Raw genomic sequence first — 23,280 nt, forward strand, 5'->3', positions numbered from 1 at the left:
TTTGCAGGGGATAATCGTAGAGAGACAGAGAACTGGAAGAGAGAATGAGAATATTATGTTTCCTACCAGCCTAGCTTACCTGATCCTAACAAAACTCTGTTTTATCCTTGCTGGCTTACTCTGATCTATCTACCCCAATGTTATCCATCAATGTAGTATTCTCTGGTCTTTACACTTACTGGTAACAGTGATCAATATACAATAACAGCATCTTTCTGAGAAGTCTGTACTCTCTGTTTCTCAAGACTGGCTGCCATTGCTTTCCCCAGATTTAACCTTGTCTTTATAGCTGCTTATTTCCCCCTGAGATAAGGGTTGAGCTTATACTTTACACTGGCTGGCTACTGTCCTTACACTAACAGGTAATCATATAAATAAAATGGGTGAGTGTTTCTGCACCACCTCCACAGCTTACAGCACCCCAATTCAATAAGTGCCTTAGTAAAGTCTGATGAACAGTCCTGGCAAAAGCACTTATCCTCCGAGATAAGAGAAAGGAGGAGAATATGAATAAGGTGTGCGAATGTTAAATCCTGCCCAGACATTTAAGCAGAACAGAGCTGGAAGGTTCGGACCTGGTGATCTACCCATTGCTTAAAGAAAGGAGGTCCTGATTAGTGTGGGGAGGTAAGAGATGTTGTGACCCCCTCCCTCAGGTTACTGAGGTGAGTCAACACACTGGGGCTGTGGTACTCCACAATTAATCATGCTGAGCCTGTTCTCCCTCTGACTTGTTAGCCATACAATAAAGCTCTTTACTGCAGCAAATCTTTTAAGTTCTGAAAAAAAAAAAAAAAAAAAAAAAATTGAAAAAAAATTTAAAAATGCTTAAGCTTCTCACATATACACAGAGCTGCACCTGGCACTCACTTGGCAGAAACAAAATAATGGTTTAGGATGTGAGTGTTGTAGGGAAGGGGCCGTCCTTTTATCTTAGTCTTTCTGCAATGTCCTGGGTTGGAGACCCTGGTCTATGAGTGCAATGACCATGTAAATAGGTAAAGAATGCTGACAGGAGTAATAGGGATATTTCCTGTCCCTGATACACAGAGACATAAGGGTTTGGCAGTTGACACCGCTTCCTTCAGTGAAGAGTACTTCTTCTGCTTGGGCTGACTCTGAGAAGCCAAAGCAAGATCTTGTTTGAGTCAGATACATCTTTTCTCAGAAATCTCAAAATCTGGGCTGGCAAAGACTGAGCATTACAGCCAAGCACTAGAGCTCAGTCATCACCTCTCTCTCGGAGGAGTTAGGCACCGGACTCAATTCGGTTTCAAATTCTTCACTGTGGTGAAAAGTCTTCACATGCTGAAAGTCTTTGAAGGAAAGCAGTGGACATTTGTGTCTCTGCATATCCTTCCCATGGGAGAAGGGAACACTGTCTCTCCCGTGCTCTCTGGAGATGTGTATGACATCCTGTAGAGATTCTCCCTGTGCTAAAAGACAAAGCAAGAAGGGAAAAGGTTTGCTGACCAGCCTGACTGCCCCTGTGCTGCAATGTCTAGCTCTGTGGTACGGGAGGACAGAGGGTTTTGTTTACCTTGACTTCAGCAGAGCTTTCAAGACTCTGTCCCATAAATAGCTAACTTTATAGGCAGGTAATTATGCTAGTCCATGGACAAGAAGAGAGGTAAAAACTTGCTCAACTGTTGAGCTTGAAGGATGCTGGCCAACATTTCAAAGTCCACCCAGGAGCCAGTTACAGGTGGTGCTCCTTGGGGAGCAGTACCGGATCTGGTACTCTGTGATGCCTTTGTCAGTGACCTGACCGATGGGAGGGGATGCACTCTCAGCAAAGTGGCACTGAATTAGGAGACAGGAGGGTATGTAGGAGGACAGAGAGGACATTCAGAGCAGACTCAACAACCTGGAAGAGTATAAGTACAGATAAACTGGAGGAAATCCAGCACAAGGCCACTGAGATGGTTAAAGGTCTGGAGCATGTGATATGCGAAAGGAGGCAGGGTTAGTGTAGCCACTAGAATAGCTGGACAAGGGGGACTGCACTGCTGTCCTCTCCTGCCTGAAGTGAAAGTATTGGCTTCCAGTACCGCAGAGGAGACAAATCCAGGCTCTTCCCAGTGATACATGGTCAATTTGCACTGCTTGTGGCATGGAAGATGCAAGATTGACACAAAGAAATGAAAATTTACAGTAAGAATGATTACACACCAGAGGAGGATGCCCAAACTCGTTTGAAGTCCCCATTTGTGGAGATGTTCAAAGCTCAGCCAAGGAAGACCCTCATCAACCTGGTCTCCTTTGACACTTGCCCCCCTCTGAGACATCCAGAGGTCCCTTCCAACCTAAGTCATTCTATAAGTATATGATTCTTATGAACTGGCTTCCCCTTTCCATTATAAATAATTATTTAATCAAATGACAACACAGGCTTGTAGCATCTAAGTAGTGTATGTTCTTCATGGGATGACACCAGCCCAACAGAGAATGCAGTGTTTCTACTGCCAAGCTTGCACACAACTTCATCTCATGGTAAAGAGTACCACTCTATCTTAGTCACTAGTAAGTGCCACTAAACATAAACCTGTGTGAAAATGATATATAGCAGTGAATCTCAGAAGACAGCTTCTCCCCATAAAATCCACACATGACACATTGTCACGAGAGTTATAAATGAAGACAATGGTAAACCTTTTCTCAGACTGATAAACTACACAGGTTGTCCTGCGGAGCTGAAGTATTATTCAGCTGGTTACAGCATCCTACAATCTTGGGAAGACTCAGCTGATGCTCAATATGTCATATTGCAGCACATATAAAGCCCAGATCCTGAGCTTGTTTTTACATTATAGTGCTCATAATTGTCAATGGAGGAAACCACTGGAAAAATTAACCAGCTGCATCAAGGTGAGACCCATTACATTAACATGTAGAGAGCTGCATGTTTTAGAGCATACTCTAGCTCACCGCGTGTTTCTAAATGGAAGGGCTTTTCTGATCACAGGAGCCCAGGCCTCAGCAAGCAGCATGGAAACCCAGGCCCTCACCAGCTGGTTCCTTCAGTGACTGCCTACTGGTTTTCCTTAAGGAAAATTAAGTCAGTGACATAGGGTCAAATAGCTTCAAGTAAAGACGTGGTTGAACTACAACTATCTTCAGGAATCTGATTTCCCTGACATATAGTTTCTTAGAAGAGTTTCCCATGATTACTTGATTCTGCATAGTGAAAAAAGAGATCTCCCCAAGGAAACTTGGGTTCTCCAGGGGGAGACAGGGTTTTCCTCCACTAATCCAGAGCAAAATTTTCACTCCTCCATAGGCACCAGTTTAAGGGCTAATGCTCTGCAGAAAGAGAACTAGTCAAAGAGTAAGAGGTTCCAGCCCCTCTCCCACAGATTTGTTTAAAGCCACCTGTAAAATAAATATGACTTTAAACTGTCAGCACCATAGGTACTAAATCAAGAAAGAGGACAGCCACTGCTAAGAAAGGCAATTTTACTGTCTGGGAAAATATTGTCTGTAGCGGGAAACAGAACGTGTTGCTTAATTGTTGTGCTCTCTGCTCCGTCCTTGTCCCATCGCCAGCTGTCTGCTGCGGCCAGCGGGGCGGCCTGTCCCCGCCACCACCACTGTGCCACCTCCACAACGCCCCAAAATGTCACCACACTTTCAGAGTAGGGATGTGGGATGCCAGGGGAGTTGCTTTTGTACAAATCTTCCAGGACCCCTGTTGTTGGTGGTAGGTGAGAGGGTGAGCACGAGTGCAGTTGTTGCCACAGGGGCACAGTGATGAATTCGTGTGCTGCTGTAAAACTCTTGGACACCTGGGGCAACTGGGAGAGGTGGCTCCAAGGGGAGGAACGCATTTACCGTCTGAAATGCGATATGAAGCAATACGGTCAGAGAAGTTAGTGCCCTAATCACATTACTGTGTGCTAGAGCTGCCAGGGAGTTATTTAAAATGACTTGGCATTGCAGCTGAGAAAAGCAGCTCCGGCGGAGTAGCCTGAGGAAGAGACCGTGTGTCACGGCTGTCAACCTTCTCCTCTTCTACCGGGAGAAAAACAGAAATAACCCCCTGAAATAAGCACAGACACCAGGAGCATCTGTCTGCAGGACAAATGTGACCCAGGTGCCACCACCTGTGTGGTGACCAGCCACCTTCTCCCTCCCTGGTGCCGTTGGGGCTGTGGGGCCATGAAAGGCAGTGGTTGGCAGGAGCTGCTGATGGCTGCAAACCCCTTGGTTGCCAGTGCGAAGCAATATAGATACAAGTCACCACCAAGCACTCTCCATCATGGCTGCTATCACCACATCATGGAAAGGAAGAGGTTTCCCAGTTCCCAATCACTACTCTCTGGGCTTCTCAGCTGCTGTGGAGAATTTTGCCAGCAATGCCACTAAACACGAGGAGTTTAACACACCCTCTCCTCTGAAGAGGAAGGTTGTTCTTGAGTTAAGAAAAACTCAGTTCTCACTCCTACATTTTGTATCTATTCAATCTGTGACCCAGGGCAGACTTTCAGCAGTTCCCCTGGGCCCTGGTTTTACCTTTTCTGAAATAGAGGTGACAGTATTTTTGACATACAATGCTAAATGTCTATGTGAGTGTAACAGCTTTGAGATATTCAGGTGGGAGGGGAAAGAAAGATGTTATTTTTACTAGACTTCAATTTCACAGTAAAGACCTTATAAAACAGACATCAGGAAAGTAAGACCAAGAATATTTGCTTTCCATATGTTACCTTACAGAGCAATTTTGCTCCCTACCGATGCTGACACCCATGAATATTTACTAGCCAAGGGTGGCCAACTGGGAGTACCCTAAGCTGGTCAGGAGATTTGGATTGTTCCTTGTTGTTCCCTTGAACAGCTGAAGGCATATGCAATCCTCTAAACCCCAAAAAGGGGTGCAGCATGGCCTTAGATTGCTCTGGTGTTTAAAATCAACATCTCTCTTAACAGAAGACTAAAGCACCCTTCCCCATACACCCTAAGAAACACACCAGAGCATAGCATAAAAGGATGTGTTGCCATCCATGCTGCTACGGTCTTTCTGGCTCTGCAAGGGCACCGAGATTTGTCCCACCTGGCTGAGCAGGGGACCCTGGGTTATGCCAGGTTAATGTGGTATTTCTAGCAGTGCATGTTTATCCATTTTACAATATTCTCAGTGCATAGCTTACTTCTTTCAGTCTCTGTAAATCCCTGATGGTTGTGAAAACAGAGGAGAGAGTAGAATTATTTATACACAGAGATATTATTGGGAATGAAATTAATGAGAACAACATTATGGGTAGGAAAGCTGGGACTGAAGGCAAGTTCCTGCCACAGGGACCTGATTTGATTGTTCATGTCCCAGAGGGACTCTTCCGATGTGAGCACTAGCAGCTTCATCCCTTGAGACACTGAAAACTAAACCAGCCAGTGAGAAATGCTGGAAAAGTAATTTTTATACAATATTTCCCTACAGCTGGGGAATGATATCTAAGCCTCTTGGGGACATTTGCCCTGTGCCCTGGAACGGTGGCAGGGATGGCTAACGGCACCCTATACACCTGTCCTGTGCCCAGCCATGGCCCTGGGGAGAGACCGACTACAGTGGGAAAGAAGTTGGCATTCAAAGATAACCACTGCTCTTCGGTGCGTCACCACGTGGGCTGAGATACCAAGTCACCATGGATGCCTTTTTCAGACAACAAACTGCCCACTGGTTATTTCCCAAGGAGATTGTATTCTCCATAGGATCTCCAGTATTCACAGGACACTTCTCAGTTTGAGAGGGGGTTATTTAAATTCCAGTGTGATGTCTGTGTGGCTAGTAGAAGGCTGGAGGAAATACAGTATGAGGTGCATTTTTCCTAGTAACTCAAAAATATTGATTAACTAGCTCAAAGTCTGGTGAATCACAAATAAAAGGCAGCATATAGAAAGCCTGACTATTGCTTTTGATGGAAGTTTATTTGAAAGTGAGTTTGCCAGATCCTTAAAAATTGTACACTCTAAGAAAAAAACTGATCCCGAAGTTATTGTTCTCATATACTTCCATCTAAAGCCATATACTGATAAAGCATACATAAAAGAAGTCAAGTAGCTTATTATCAGTGCAATCCCATAGCCTTCTCCCAGTATTCATAGCCAGCGTACTCCTCAACAGATTCCTAAGCTTGTTTGCCACAAAATCAGCCACTGCTCTTCACAGCCAGCTATCGCCCCTGTCCTTCTAGTGCTGATTCAGGTGCAGTGAGCAAGAAGGTTATTTTGGCTTGTGTTCAGCTGCCGGTAGGACGGCAGGTTTCTGGGAATGGCTGTGCTCTGGGTTGTGCTATTGATTGACCTTGATGCTGGGCTCCTGCGCTGGTCCCTGGTCCCTGGTCCCTGCTGCTCAGGGACACGGTGTCCTGCGGGGACAGGGCATCTGACCTTGGCACGCTCTGCGTCAGCCAACCTTGACGTAGCATGCAAAGCCTTTCCTTTCTGATTAGCGCATAGTCATGTGCACACCATCGTTTACACTTTTAAGAAGATGCCATCAAATTTCGGGAAGCACTTCTGCAGCAGGTAATTGAATTCAGAGCAACCCATTCCCGAATGGAAAATTAATAACTTGGCAACCTCAGGCTTTACCTTTATTAACTCTTTCAATAACACTCAAAATAACAGTTCTCTTAATGTTTTTGAAATAAAGGAGACTCTTAGGGTTTGTAAGAATTCTGTTGTTTGTGCATCTTCTCAACTTCTACTCCTGCCGCACTCATATCCATATTTCATATCCAGCATATTTGCCCTAGAAATGTCCTAAAACACCTGCCTTTAAAATGAACAGTATCACTCACAGCGAGTGCTGTTTGCAGAATGCAGAGACACCATCCATCTAATCTGGATGACCCGAGCAATAGAAATTGATACCAAAAAAGTTGTGTTTCCTGTTGGTTTAATGGGTGAGGTGGGTGAACACACCTGTGTTGCCATTCACACAGTAGCCGTGTCGCCTGTGTTGCCACTAATGCAGTAGTAGGTAAGTTGCTCATCGCCAGAACTTCTCTTCAGGACAGATGAGCAATCCGGGTGCAATAAAAGCCCAAACCCTCCCAGCTCTTACCTCAGAAGAAAGTTCACAGAAACTTAAAGAGCTTTCTTCCTGGAAAATTGTTTAATGCTCTTATCTCAGCATTCAGAAAGACCCTACAGTCTTCCTAAGCATCATTTTGGTCTACTCCAAACAACCAGAGCTGATGTGGTAAAGGTACACGGCAAATAAGTAGAAATATGCATAAGGGTAGTAAAAAAGGAATTGCTTGATTAACTCTCTTGGAATTTATTCCCAACATTTATAGCAAACTGAATAATCAAGTGAGTAAAGCTGTACTTCAGACTCAGTATAAATTCAGCACTAATCTGATTATAGAAATAATTCTTTTGCAGGGGGAGGTAATATGTTGACTGAGATATAAAACCTGAATATACTGGGAAACAGAAATGTAGCACAAGAAAGCATATATCTCTGTTACAGATTAATTACAGGGAAGCACAGAACACAAAAAACCCACCTCCCCTTTCTGAAGAAACAAACATGCAAACTGAGCATGAAAAGGGAGTAATCCAGTTCCTCTGAGACATATCACAGCAGGAAATCCAGTGAAAATGGTCGATGTGGTTGTCTTTGCTTAGCAGTCACACAGCCAGGGATGCCGTGCAGCACCCTGTGTGGGTTGCCCCATTGCAGCAGGATTGGCCCTTATGGCTTCTGCGTGATAAAGGAGAACTCCGTAAAACTCAGCAGTTCTTGTTTATAGGATTTCATCTCCTTTTGATTTGGCATTTTCAATGGATCTTTTCCTGACTGCTGTTTCAAGAAATCTCATACCTCAAGCAAAACTGACTTCAGGGACATGGATTTGGGTCAGTCTTAGCCGGGATGAAAACTCCACGGAGCAGAGGGCTGGTAAGGGGAGAGGTGTCACTCCTCTCAGCTGGGCAACCTCCATCCCAGTGTGAACAGTGCCTTTTAGCTTAGGGTTCAAAGCCAGACCCCCTGGTGGCCTTCAGCTTAGGATGTGAAGCCAGACCCTGCTGGATGCTTTTTCTGCACATCCCACACCGCCCTTTGGGTGAGCAGTTCCACCTGCCCTGGAGGATGCCATCACTCCAGCTGCACACAGGTCCCTCCCAAAAACTTCTGATTTAGGATTTTTGGCCATTGCCAAAGTCTCTGAGCATTTGTGGGAGGCAGCAGCAGTTTGAACTTGCCACTGGCACAGGCTGGGCAGTGAGAGAAAGAGTGAGCCACAGCTTTGAAAATGTCAACATGGGTGGACCATGCCTTCTGGTCTCATGGGCAAAAGAAACGGCCTGCCTGCTGGGGCCCTTTATTCAATGCTTCCTTCAATCTTATGCTTACTGCATTTTCTATCAATTTAAATGTATATATAAATACTCGGTTTGCCCTTAATCCCAGTTATTTTCAATCACTCCAGCATGGTCAATCAAAAAAGCCCTATTTGTAGGCTAGGAATTGCTACAGCTGCAAGGAAAGTCCAACCCAGGGTAGCTTGGCAATGCGTGGTGTGGCTCATCCTCCTGACCCAAGCACTGCCGTGTTACCTCCCTACGGAGCACCGTTCAGCTCCGTCGTACGCTGGAAAGCAGCCCTCAGACACCTACCGAGAGAGCGTCCCAGACCAAAGACTGGGAAATGTGAAAATCAAATCAGAAAGAGGATAGCTCAGATCACAGCTCTGCCAGCTGACAAGGAGGCAGCGGAGCTGGTGGGAGCATTCGAGCTAAAAACCTCAACCCAGTTAGACATTGATAGACACGGAGCAATCTCCAGAGAAATTGAAATGGTGAGATGGATGGCAGCATCACTTTGAGACTCCCAGTCTCACTACTGATTTTTCTCAGCCCAGAAAAAGAAGAGAAAGTAATACAATAGAATAGAGGAGAGTGCATTCATTAAAGCATTTCTATATCTGCTCTGCATTTTTCAGACCTCAAGGAAATCTCTGTCAGGGAAATCTGAGACTTTCGGAAAGTATATCTCATATAATGGTGGAAACAAGGCTGTAATTTCACAGCAAGGCAGGATCTGATGATCTAGTATTAAATGTGATTTAACTTAAATTATCTCATTAAATGCTCTTCTTATTATTGCCCATTGTCGAACAGCAGCAGATATCTGGGGCAGTGCTGGATGGTTCCACAGGAAGAACTCAGTGATGCAGAAAATCTGTGTATATTTTTAGTGTAATGTGTTTTAATGACACATTTACGGTGGTCCTTGAGTACAGGATAACAGCACATGAACCAGGCTTGTTTGCCTGTTTGCTTCCTCCCTTCCGTCTCGTCCCATACCTGCCTGGAAGGGATCACGTCTGCTCAGGAACTGACTCTGGTCACAGACCCTCTTCAGAAACACCATCCACAGCTGTCAGGAATCCATACTACCCAGAATCAATGAACCACAACGTGACTTGCCAGGGCATCTAGACCTTTTCTTAGTGGCCAAGGAAACAAACTGTAGTTTATCCCGAATTCAAATGCTATCTAAAACTTTGAGAGTTCTCTACATTGATTAAACACCTATTGGTTTTAGTGACACCTATTAGGCAGGACAGGAGTTATCCATTAAATGTTCTTGCAAAATGCTTTCCTATACATCACTGAATATCCTAAAGATTATCCAGGTTGTGGTAAACTAACTTCGAGTTTTGTTGATCTCCTCAATAAAAAGGCAGTGTCTGCTTATGACTAGGAACTATATAGGGGTTTTTTCTTACATCTTTTATATTACTCAGACTATCTCTGTTGTGACTGGGATGAAACTATACCTGAACTGTGCAAAAAAATACACTGCAACAAAAATAATGAATGTTTCACTGTAAAAAAGTTTAAAACCTGTTTAAAGCCAGGTAACGTCTGCCCAGGGCCCTGGTTTGTCCTGTTTTGTACCCACTCACCCAAGTGCACATTAAAAGAGCAAGAACTGCTGCAGCGGTGATGTTCCCCCCTCAGGAGGGCCAGCTGGGCCACCACCCTCCTTCACACAAGCTCTGATCCACAGCAGGACTTGGTGAGTTTGCAGAGCGCCTGCTGGAAGGACACATATGAAATTTGTGGGTTACATCTCTTGCTGTTAGTCTTCCTTTGTGCTGGGTCCCTGGGATAATCCCCATCCCAGGCGCTGCTCTTCATTCCACTGGGGTGTTTGGCCAGGTGATGGGCAACCTCTGGCAGCACATATAGTCCTTGGCAGCTCCCCCATGTGGTCTCTGGGGCAAGCAGGAGAGGGCACAGGGCTGTGAAAGCCAGCCTGGCCTTGGTCAGAATCAGTTCCTGAGAGAAGGATGAGGGTATCTCCTCTGTGATCCTCCAAAAGCAGGCACTAACAGAGTCAAAGTGAGACCACACCTGTAAGGGGCGTGGCTGTTTGGTCCTCAAAAATCAGATGCCACTGGAAACCGGAGAAGGAAAATGTGTGTTGGAAAGGATTTCTGCAGGGACCTGTCTCCCAAATGGAAAGTTTGCTGCATCTGACCTACACGAGAGTTTCAAGCCCTTGCTAAAGCCTGCCCTGATGTGCAGCTCTTCTCCCAAGCAGTTGTGTCTTCTTGTCCATCTCACCAGCTCACAAGCAGGAGATGCAAGGGTTAGCCGGGTAGGATTGTTCGTATTTCTTTATAAACAAGTCAGAAAAGTAAAAAAAAAAAAAAAAAAAAAGGAAAAACAAACAAAATAAACCCTATTAGTAAGCCCTTTGAACTCTTTAGATAATACTTATTTCAATCTCTTGCCGTTAGTCTTCCTTTGTGCTGGGTCCCTGGGATAATCCCCATCCCAGGCGCTGCCCTTCATTCCACTGGGGTGTTTGGCCAGGTGATGGGCAACCTCTGGCAGCACATATAGTCCTTGGCAGCTCCCCCATGTGGTCTCTGGGGCAAGCAGGAGAGGGCACAGGGCTGTGAAAGCCAGCCTGGCCTTGGTCAGAATCAGTTCCTGAGAGAAGGATGAGGGTATCTCCTCTGTGATCCTCCAAAAGCAGGCACTAACAGAGTCAAAGTGAGACCACACCTGTAAGGGGCGTGGCTGTTTGGTCCTCAAAAATCAGATGCCACTGGAAACCGGAGAAGGAAAATGTGTGTTGGAAAGGATTTCTGCAAGGACCTGTCTCCCAAATGTCCTTTCAGTGGAGGACCTGTCCTTTCAGTGTCCTGCAGGGACCTGTCTCCCAAATGGAAAGTTTGCTGCATCTGACCTACACGAGAGTTTCAAGCCCTTGCTAAAGCCTGCCCTGATGTGCAGCTCTTCTCCCAAGCAGTTGTGTCTTCTTGTCCATCTCACCAGCTCACAAGCAGGAGATGCAAGGGTTAGCCGGGTAGGATTGTTCGTATTTCTTTATAAACAAGTCAGAAAAGTAAAAAAAAAAAAAAAAAACAAGAAACAACCAGCTACAAAAACTCCCATGACAGTAAGTGAGCTAAACAATTCATCACATTTTGTGTTCATATTTATACAGCTCTGCCATAGTACCACAAAGAGGAAAGATAAAAAGCAGTTCATATAATTCACATGTTAATAGCCCACATATTCCAGAAAGGAAAAAAAAAAGGGAGTGACATTGTCAGAGCACAGACATGAAAGGTCAAGGCAGATCAAGTTGCTGGCAATAACCAAACACAAAAGCAGCACTGTAGAAATTTGTTTTCAAAGAAGAATAAAACAACAATAAAGAATTAGAACGATAAACAAGTGAGCATTTCATTTCCCTGAATGCTTTTCAAATGTGTTTGTCCTCAGATAAAGAGAGGAGAGAGAGCAAAGAGGTGGTGTCCCAGCAAAACCATGGCAGAGCTCAGTGGGCAGTGCTGGCTCCTGGGATGAACTGGAGGATGTCAGGATGATTTAGCAGGACAGGGGGGCTGAATCCTGCCACCTCCCTCACATTTATCTGCAACTTTCGCACACATTTCGTCTTCATATGAGTTACAGAAAACATCAATGGAGAAAAACAGAAGGATGGAGACTTGCTGCTAAGTTATCAGGACAACCTCTGCCCGTCTCATCTTTTGCAACCTGATTTTGCAGGGCTGTGTCCAAACTGGCATCATTGCTATTCATCTCACGGCTGTGCTTCAGAACTTTCACCTGCAAATGGGATTACAAATGCAATCATTAGTACAGATTCCCCAAGAAGCTTTCACAGTATTACAATTAGATTTCCCATTCTAGCAGCATCTAAATCAATATGATATGATTAGTTACTCTCGTGGATTACATGCTGCTGTACAAAACCTTCACACACAGAAATCTGGGTAATTTAATCAGGCAGTAATGGATTCTGGGAATGCTCCCACTGTCTAGAAACTTAAAATCATTCTGTCTCTATAATAATTTGCCATTATGCACCTGAAGCGAAATTGCCTGACACACCTGACAGTGGACAGCAGTGATTAAAACAGGTCACATCTCATCAGCCAAAGTGGCAACTCCCGCTGAATTCACTTCGAAAACCGAATTTGAGGGAGGAAATACCCCACCGCCTTTAGTTGTTTTTCCTGCACTATAACTTCAGTTTGAAGCTGTCTCTTTAAATATGTCTCCGTGTGTGTTTGTGTGTGTGTGAGAGAAAGACAAAGTATAAGTGCTATCCATTTCTCATCATTTTAGTCAAGGCAAGAGGAATATATGAACTAATGCTCCTGGGGAAATGCAGCAGACCGAGGCAGAAATAAGCACATAATTTTATTCCTGGGAAGGTGCTCAGGTATCAGGAAGGAGGAACCTTTCTGGAAGGGTCTTGAAAGCGAGGAGCCCTTGGCTGCCGTTGTCAGCAGCTCACAGGAGACAGCAGCACCGCACAACGGAGCCTGAACTACTGAGAGCTGTGTTTCTGGAGGGAAAGAATTTGTACCTCGTGTTTCCCCAGCCTGGGTAAACAGCTCAGCTCCGCACCTCCGTGCCGAGGCAGCGTTCTCCTGCAGCCATCCTGGGACTGCAAACAGCCCTGAAACACCAACCCCCCGTGCTCAAGGCTGCGAGGGGGGAAAGCACACAGACCCGCACACAAAAGAACAGCTGAAGCTTCATTTGAAAAATTAGGCCTGTATATATTTAGGCAGACAATACTCAGAAATGCGCTGCTGTTCATCATTTATCCCCCCGGCAGGAAAAGCTTATGCCTAAAAAATACGCGTTGCTGTCCAGGACATATTTCTTTTTCTTACAGCACTGTCCCATTGAAATAGTCCTGACCCACGGTGCCTGGGGACTCCTGCTTTTGAGGAGGATTTTTCCTATGGTAAAATGATATTTCAAATAGCCGGCTGGCAAGAAAGGAAAGAAAAATAACCATCCGCGGAAACTTTCCTAGGCAATAATTGCCAGCGAACTCTGCCCTCATTATAAAACTCTACATAGCTTGCCATAAAAAAAGCCCCGTGACGCACATACACTTTTCACCTCTATATTCTCTGTAATAGTCTTGGTTATATTACTCTGCTCAGATATGCTAACCAGCAGCAGGGCTAAGCTTCATCCTTATTAGGGTATGGGGTGGTGCGGGGCTCCCTGGTGCCCGCAGGCACCCTGACACCCACGAGGCACGTTAGTCCTCCTGATGAGCGTCTGTTAGACCAATCTCTTCTTAATTCCCTCTTGGAGGCACTGAGGGAAATCCGTGGATGTCATTAATCAAAGGAATTGGTGCCGCTGGCGTTTGGGCAGGGGGAGGCGGGCGCTGCCGGGCGCCCGGTCGTGGCCACCCACCCGCTGGTGCTCCACAGCCCACGGCTCCCCACCGAAGGAAAGGGCTGGCATTTAATGCAGGCCAGAGATTGGACCCCTGCATTAATATTAATAAACAATAAAGCTATTAAGTCATATTAAAGCTTGGCGATGAACTTGTCAAAATGGATGATCTATAAATCAATATAAACAGCAGTGACAGGCAGTAATTGAATTCCAGTGGTCCCTCAGCACATGCTAAATATGAAGGGACATGACACGCTGAAAATAAAGTAGGAAAGCTGAAAAATTGACAGCATTAACATTCTCCTGGAGAAACGTGGCGTCACTTTGGCTCTTAATGGGGGTCAAACTGTGAATACGTATTGACTTCTTCTTTTAAAACAAGAAAATAGCTACATAAATCTGAGACTTCCCAAATTAGAAATGGCTGCTCAAAAAGTTCACAGCCTCTCAGGATGCGGTCACCGCAGAGCGGCAGACGCAGCCCTCCTCCGATGGGTTCATTAGCCGGGCTTGTTGCTTTACTTGGGTAGCAAGAAGGATGGGTTTTGTGCAATCCAGAAAGCCTCTGAAGTTGATTCATCAGTTTTCATCTTCCGTAAAGGACCAGCGAAAGCCAGTCGGGCAGAGGGAGCTAATGCTAGCACGCTGCCAGGCTCTGGGTGGCTACATATCTTTCAAATTCAGATATAACAAGCCAGGCCTCAAATATCAGCAGAGGACGAGACAATCAGAATGGAAAGAAATTGGTGAAGTCACAGCAAGCCTTTTAATGGAGATTTAAATGACAGCAAATAAATCATGACAGCTTCTGTGGATGAAATCAGGGCCTCATTTTTTATTTTCTCTTGATGTGCTCCACTCAGTGAAGGATAATTCAGCCTTTCTTAGTTGATTTTTACAACAGAGCCCTATGTTACTGGAGTTCAGAAACTGCTGAAGTGGAGGGTCTGGACACATTCCTGGGGACTGATTTGTCCATGTCACCTCACTCATGGGCAGAGAGCACCTGTGATCAAAACTCACACAGGATATTTGCATTTCACAGGTCTCATTGTGCCCGGAGAGGGAAAGTTAGAAACAAATGTATAAATGGCTGTCTGCACGTTGAGTGGTGACCCACTGATAATGTCCCAAAAGGTTGAGAGTGGCAGAGCTGGGACAGGGGCTGGTCACCAGTGTAGAATCAGTACAATAGCCAAAAAAGCACCCAACTCGCCCAGGTTGGCCACCCGCAGCAGGCTAAAACTGCTGCTCAACATGGTTAAAGTTCCTCTTTAACAAGAGATAAAACTTCAATAGGGCCACTCCACACCATTGTGCTCTGACTATGGCCCAAGTTTGGAAGAGTGAAAGGATGAGAGGGGCACTTCCTGGGAGTTACTCTATCTTGACACAAAATTTAAAATTATAAGGGAGAAAACCTGTAAGAAACAGATCAAGGAGGCCAGCATTTTCCTTTTAAATATAATTTACACTTTGAGATCAGCCAGGACTCATCGGATGTGCAGTTCTACCTTCAGATTTGTTGAATACGTATTGACGTGAAAGGTAACACAAAAGATTAAGGGAGCCCATGACAGAAAATCAAAAAACTTCAGAGAAGATCTGTAAAAATGCAAGATGCCCATCAACCGTACCCTGCATGGGGACGTGGGTCTGACAAAGCAGGTCTCAAATGAAGTGGCTTTGCTTGAGGAGATGCAGAGGGCTGGGGTTGCCAGACTGCAGCATCCCTGCCAGCTCCTGCCCACCATCTCCATCCATCCCATCCTAAACTCCTCTGGTAGGAGCCGTCTGTTACCTACCTGTGCCTTTAAACTGGCAGGAGCTGGGAAGCATGGTGTACAATAATATTACTTGCTTTAATCAACAGGACAGCACTGACACATCGCCCACTGAAATAGATGAACTCGCCTTGACTTTTCCCTGCATTTGCATCACTCTTAATTTTTCTTGTGTGGAGTTTTTTTTTACTGTCATTTGAAAGGTGAGAATTTAGTCAACTGAATGCAGTGCTGATTAGCTCAGTATTATAATTGTGCTTCATGGACACCTACTGCTTGTATGTCACAGCTCTCCAAATTCCCATTATGCTATTAATCTAGGTTTTATGGTACTTCAGAACTGAAGTATTAAAAAAGTATGAGGTAAGTGGAAAAATCACGGTGGCAATTTACCAAAGAGCTCATATGGGGTATTATGAAAACAACAAAATACAAAACAAGGGAGCCTGTTTGCAAAATCTAGAGCAAGTCTGCTGGCCCCCGAGAAGAAGGAAAAAGCAGATATTACATGGCAACAGCTGCCTTTCCAGAACCATCTATGGTGTGTCACCACGCTGAATTCAGGGCTACACACTTGTTCTTCAGTGCAGAAGGGAGAAAACAGACTCCCAAAGATAAATGAATGGAAAGTACATGAGACCACTTGGTGACGATTTAACAAAATCCATCCCTCTTCACTCAGATTTCCTTTCTCCAGCATCTGTGGGGGAAGAGAAGCAGCCTGTTGTGATCGTGTTAACACACTCTCCACGTTTCCGTGTGTTGTTTACTCAACCACCACACTCAGAGAAGGGTTTTATACATAAGAGAAACCTTTACTCCCCAAAGACTTACATCCCCAGGGATGCTACAACATAAGCATCTCAGTCACTGCTGTGTTTGGAGTATCATTCTTGTGAGCATTCAGCCCAGCATAATCACACCAGCCTTATTTTGCTCTAGCAAAACAACAGACAAACCGGCCCTGCAGAGTCTCAGGGCAGAGAGATGTTCCTCTGACCTTGCGCTGCTGCGAACAAGCTCTGTGTCCGGCTGCCCTGTGCCACTCTCCACGCCCGGGGCCAGGAAAAGAAAACGGCAGAAAGAAAAATGGTTTAAGATGAAGTGACCAACGTTCAGATGAAGTCTTACAAGGACACGTGATAAATCTGTCTCTGCTTCATCTGTGCTTGGAACAAAACCAGGAAGCAAGTTATTTTTTACGGGAATGCACCACCTCATTTTGTTACAAAATTATCATCTCCTTGCAATGGACTAGAAAGGGGTTTCCCTGGGGGATCTCAGGAGCTAGGAAGCCACTAGGAACCATTCCAAAAGCTGTAGCACCCTGGGCAAAGCAAGAGCTTTCCCTTTCTATCAGCCCTAACCAGAAAACCTAGCCTTTTTCTAACCCTCCCTCTACATCACCCCTAACCATACACTTCTCTAGCCCTACCCCTAACCTTCTCTAGCTCTATCCCTACAGGAAAAGAAAGATATTTTTTTTTAATTAAATTTAGAACCTCATTTTCAGTTTAGGCTGGAAAGGAGCAGCAAAAAGAAAGCAAAGGCTGCAGCAGCAAAATATTTCAAGTGCATCTGTCACACTAATCCTCACCAGCAGCTTGTGAGGTGGTGCGGGAGGAGCAACTTATGGCTGCACCTCTGCACCCAGTGACATCTCCTACCAGAGCAAAATGCCTCCCAGGTGCCAGGTGCCCTTCCTCCAGCCCCAGCCAATGCACAAAGCAGTGAGATTCGGAAATAAGGGTAGTTTTCTTTCAATGCTGTTTTTCAATGCTGATTATCCACCAACTGTATTCTCTGTATTTCCTGGCCAATAGCCAGTGCCAGCTCTGGCTCCTGGGCCAGACACTCTGCTGTCTTGAAAAACCATGGTTCAAAAAAGGTGCCTGAAATGCAGCCTGACAAAAGAAAAACAGATGCTTCCGGGACACAAACTGCGCTGAAGCACAATTCTAGTTGTCCCCAGCCTCATAATTCTTCAGCAATATTTGGTGTCACCAGTCTCCAGAGGCTATTGAAGCAGAGCCTGCTAATTGCTCACCTAGGAGGTGGCCCAGGTGCAGAGAAGTGGTACAAGGCTGCTTTCACCATCTGCATGGCTGCTTCTGCATATCAAAGACCTACTGACAAAAGCAAGATCTTTGATACCTGCCAGCAGAACGTAATTGCAATCTTATTGTTCCCCAGACATGGGGACAGAGAGCTATTTACTGTGAACTGCAGACTCATTGTAAGAAATTAAATCTTTTTGGTGGTTATGAATGTAAATACACGCCTCTTCTTGAGATGAGAGTCAGATTCCAGGAATTGTTTCCTGCTTTACATTTTGGGTAAGCAGCCAACTCTGAGCTTGAAAAACACGCAACTTGAAGTGAAGAGCACACTTCCCTGCCTCTCCGTGACTGTGAGGCAAGGGAGGGGGAATGCAGGCTGGGTCCAACTGTGGCAAAACCCTCGGGAGGATGTGCAAAGCCATCTTTTTGATTACATAATGTCTCTGCCAGCCCTTTGCCATTAAAATATGATTAAAAGCGGTGTCCAGGAGGAGTTCACCTTTAGAAAACGACACTTACAAGAAATCACCTCCGAAACATATAGTTGCCTGAGTCCCTGAGATGAAGAAGAGGTTTGATGGATGAGAAGGCAGTATTAAAATGTCTCCTCACATAAGAAAACAGAACGAGAGCAATCATCAGAATTTATCAGCCAGAGAGGAGCAGAGTGTTTTCTTGGCACTAAAGGGACCTGATACACTAAATCAAACCCAGAACACAGGCTCACGAATGAAAGAGACAGATGTCTCCGCCATATAAATGCCATATAAATACCATATAAATGAACTTTCTGGAATGGGGATCTTATTTAACCACACACCGTAGTGACATCTGAGAAAGACGTAGCGAATCAAAGCAGAGCACAAAGTTGGTACCAACACTGGAACTGCAGCAATTTGTGAAGAATAATGTCCTGTCTGCCAAATGTGCTTGGGAGTTATGGCTTTCTTATTTTGTGTCTACCACTTTGCAAAACCCCAGCTCCTTGTAACACCTGAATCAAGACCTATGTATTTGCATTTCACCCATTTTGAATACATTCAGCCCAAAGTGTAGCCCAGGCTCATGAAAAGCCTGTCTTCTGAGGGCAACAGGAGCATCCTGGTGAAAACAGGAGTGAGCTCTGGTTAAGGGCAAGCTGTGTCTCAGGAAGCTACTGCTATATCCATAGCACACCTTCATGCACAACAATGATGCATTGTCACTGCTGTCCTGGAAAATACACTCAGAAAATAGTTTTTGCCCTGGGACTGCCAGGCAGGGTGCCTGCTGGGACGGGTCCCACCGCTTCCCTGCCGAGCATGTCATCACCAGTCTGTTGAATTAAAATATACTGCAGTCCTCACACTGAGCTCCTCAGGAAGGCAGCTGGAATAGGGTTCTTTGTTACTACACATATTATTCACTCCGATGATGACTACGCAGATGAGCTTCAAAGGTTGGACACTTAAGTGTGCTGGGGGTAAATACCTACACTATCTTTTAAGGTTCCCCATTTTCTAAGGTGGGTGTCTTTGGACATGGCTCTTCCTGAAATGTTTAAACAACTCTCTTTTGATTATATGCCAGATACAAAAGCACGACCGTAAACTTTCTTTTATGAAGATAAATTGAGTCTTAAATCAAATCAGACTTGAGCTCAAACATGACTTTTTCATGGCTGCTGAATATTCACCCATGTAGAGTATAAAACACGACTTCAGTTTCCTAATAGAGAGATACAGACTGTGTGAGGCTCCCCTGGATGTAGAGGGGCAGAAAGGAGTAATGCCAGGACTAAGGCTTTGCAACAGCTACCTGCATGAAATAAATACCCAGGGAAAGAATGGCTCGGTAACACTTTATGTTAGAATAAGCTCTCAGAGCATGCAGGCATTGCCAGGAAAGGTCAAATACAAACCTCTTCTTGGGAACAGGCGTGCTGGCACCCACCGTAGCCATCTACGTTAACCTTAACCCTGGCACTGATTAGCCTTCGCCGCCCTCCCTGGAAGAGCAGCCCATAAATAGCACCAGGCCTGACCTACTTCTGCCTGTTTAGCTGCAATTTCCAAGTTACGGTGATTGGAGCCTTTGCGTGCTGGGTTTCTTCCAGCAAAACGTCAGAGTGTTCTTCCTCACTCTTCAGGGGTATCAAATAAGCCCAAGGTCCTGAAGCATGTTCCTCTGAACCGGGGTGGAGAGGGAGGGATGGTCTGGGGAGCTGGAGGTCACCCAGCACATCGCAGCTCCTGGTGCCATGGTGTTTGCAGCGTTGAACAAGCGGCCCTGGCAGAAAGCAGTGACGTTTGCCAGGCAGGATTTACGCACCTGGGTGAAGGCAGCCTGCTCTTCACAGGCAGGGAATGGCTTTGTAAAGAGACATGGGAGCCTGAACAACATGCTTGAAAGCACATTTATTCAGTGACAGGTATTATACAAATACCATGTGTGTTGAACTCATTTTAGTGCTTGGAAGGCTGAGAGGCGCTGGAGCGAACAGGTAAGGTCATCAGCTAACTCAAGAAAAAACCTTATTGCTGCTGCTCAAAAGCACTATGCTGGGTTTGTTTTTTTTTATTGCTGAGCTCTGCTTTCAGAGCAAGAATATTCAGGGACAGCCAGCTGAATACAAAAAGTTTTGTCACTCAGTTCTTCCAAGGATACATCACCTCTTTGTCCCAGTCATTAGGAATTAGGCTGCAATTAATACCGTTGTTTGGGGAGCTAGGATAATGAATTAATTAGTTTTACAAGTTTGTATTTCATCTCTGTGACTTGACCATTTATCATTTTTTCACAGGATTTTTTTTTATTCCTCTACAGTCATATAAATTGAACATAAAATTTAGATGGAGCAATAGCATTCTCACCCTAGCCAGAAGTAAGCAAAAAATTCCAGCTGCTTGTCTCCATGATGTAGAAATAGCAGCATCATGTTAATATTAGGAATCTTCCTATTAATAAATAACACTGAAGAGAAAAAAGACTTGTCTTGAATGAAATGTCATAATCAAAAAATTCCAGCAAGGTCCAGTTCCTGAGCACTTTATTGTCATGATGACACTAATGGAAGTGGGAATACAAGTGCAGACCCTTAACAGGATACATTTTCATGCTATTCCATGTACAGTGCTATATAGAATGCTCCATCCTTGCCAGAAGCATGAGGTCCAGTTTAAATTTTTCCCCACAGGTAAACTGGTGCCAGGAAAATTGGAGAAGACTGTAAACGTGTGGAGTTGAGGTGTTCTCTCAATATATTGCTACTAGCATCAATGTATACAGATCCTAGTATTTATTCGAACTCTCTTCAGCTTTGCACCATAACATGTTTATTAAATCAACACATAGAACCTTGTGTCAGGCAGATGGCAGAGTCTAGTTTTAGTTTGATGAATTAGTTGAAAAACAAGGATGATTCCTCTTTGTAGGTTATGGGGGATTTCTTTAAAGATTTTGAGATTTCTTTATTTTGCAACAAAATTCACTAATGCCTGTTTTTTATACAATTCCACTCAAGAAGATTAAGAGATGATGAAGAAATTGCTTATTCAGACGGACTACAGAATGTGGAATTTGTTGCTGCCGAGGAGTCTTGTGAAATCTTTTGCTGAGGCCACTTCTGCAAAAACAGAAAATTCATGGTAGCCACAGATTTGACAAACAAACTACATCTGAGTAACAAAAGTACATGTTTATGCACTGTTTGCACACAAATCCTTGATTGCGGCTTTGAAAATCAGTGGAGCACTTCAACTGCTACAGCTATGTATAAAAGATCTGAATAATTTTATGGCCAGCAATAATAGCATTTTTCTTTTCCAAATAAAGGAAACGTGTCAAGCAGGAAGACGATTGCCACAGGCATTAAAAAGAAACGAGTGCGTGCGTTTATATGTAGCATTGTGTGCTTGACCAGGTTTGTGATGCTCAGATGAATATATAGTCAAATTTTCTGCTAATATTCAATGCCACTTCCAGTTCTTTCAGGTGAGATCCACTCTGCTGGATACCAGAAGCCAGTGAAGGCACTGCCACCCTGAGCAGTTAGACCTCAGCACTGGGTGGGCGAGGTCACGGGCCGTTTAAGGCCATGTAAGACACAGACTGTTTGATTTAGACACTTCTGTCTCTTCCCTTGGCTTCTGTAGGGAACAAAGTGACTCCAGAGGGAGACACAGGTCACCTGACACTACCCTTTCCACCAAGAATGTAGGAAACCAATGTGAGGTCTGAGGGACTTCCACTCACCCCTCCAGTCCTCTTCTCAAAAAGACACGAAGCACAGGTGATGGTCCTATTTGGTGTATGAGCCTTGTTGGCTGGCAATTGGGAGGTTCTGGCTTCTTGGCTCTATCATATTGACAAGGATGGAATAGTTGTTCAGTAATATGTCCTAAATAACAAACACCTATTATGGGGACTTAGATCATCCAGGGATATTAGAGAGTCGTTTAATGACACATTAAAAAGTCTTAAAAGCCAGGAATATCTCAAGTGGACCTGGTTCTGCCTTGGCAAGGGAGAAGGACTGGGTAATATCTCAGGTGTCAACATGGGCTCTGCCCCTATTTCTAGGTGTGGGATTCAGTTCACAGATCATGTCAGGTCAGTACTTGAGTCCTGACTTTGCACCCCAAACCTCAGCGGAGCCGTCTAACCCTGAATTTCACTTTCCTAGCTCCCCTTGGTTGCCTGCCACTGATGTTCTATAAAGATGCGTTTGAAGGAGCAGCAAGATATAATGAGCTGCTGCAAACTGACCTAGGAGACATCGCACTTGGAATGCTTTGCAGAGGTGTTAATTTTTTAGTGATGCTCACACAAGCAATAGGGCCCGTGTGGGCTTCAGAGAGGCTGGAGCATCATCCTCCCACAGCAGGAGTACCCAGGAGTACAGCACGGGACAGAAACACACCGGAGACATTCCTCCCTGACAGCATTAGCTCTGCTAACGGTGTCTTCAGTCCGGAGAGAATATATTTCTCTTTCCCAGACTGAAATAAAAAGTTAGCATTTTGAGATCTTTGCATACATTACAGGAACGAGATATACTACGCCACAAACACTGTCATGCTGCCCAGGGCCTCTGCAGCGCTTTGGGTGTACGTGTCTGTAAATCAGATGCTCCAGAAAGCAAGAGAGGGTGATCTCTCCATTAATGTGACTCGGCACGGGAGGCAGAGCATTGCGTGATGGCAGCCTGGCTGTGGGGCTGAGAGCTCCTTGTGGGAGTAAGAGCTTGCACAGCACCTACTGCAGTGGGTCCTCAAGGACATGATTGTGTCACCAGACATTCAGCAGCAGCTTCTTAACAGCTTTTGCTATTTTGAACAATGTTCCCCCCCAAACAGGCTATGCCCTTTCCCCCCTGCCATTCCAGCTGCAGCCAGTGTGCTCCAGTGAAGCCAATGGAAAAATATAGAGTTGTTTCCTCTGTTCTCCTGTGCCTGGAGCTCTACCAGGGCAGGGGACCAGATCCACACTCTCCCTTTGCCTGTCCAGGGAATGCCACCCCAGAGGACAATAACTGAACCTTATTAAGGGCTGGTTATACAGGAGCTGAACTTTAAACTGAAATTTATTCCCTGCCTTGCTCAAACACCCACGGAAGGTCACAGCAGAGTAGCTGGTGACTCCCCTGGCATGGGGCTAGGTCTCTACAGTGCAGATCATCTATTTCTTTTCCTAAGAGGACAGCACGAGGCCACCAGTTTAAGTGACTTGACTTAGTTGCTCGCATG

The sequence above is a fragment of the Calidris pugnax genome, unplaced genomic scaffold (genome assembly GCF_001431845.1).
Source record: "Calidris pugnax isolate Ruff unplaced genomic scaffold, ASM143184v1 scaffold44, whole genome shotgun sequence".
Taxonomy (NCBI): Eukaryota; Metazoa; Chordata; class Aves; order Charadriiformes; family Scolopacidae; genus Calidris; species Calidris pugnax.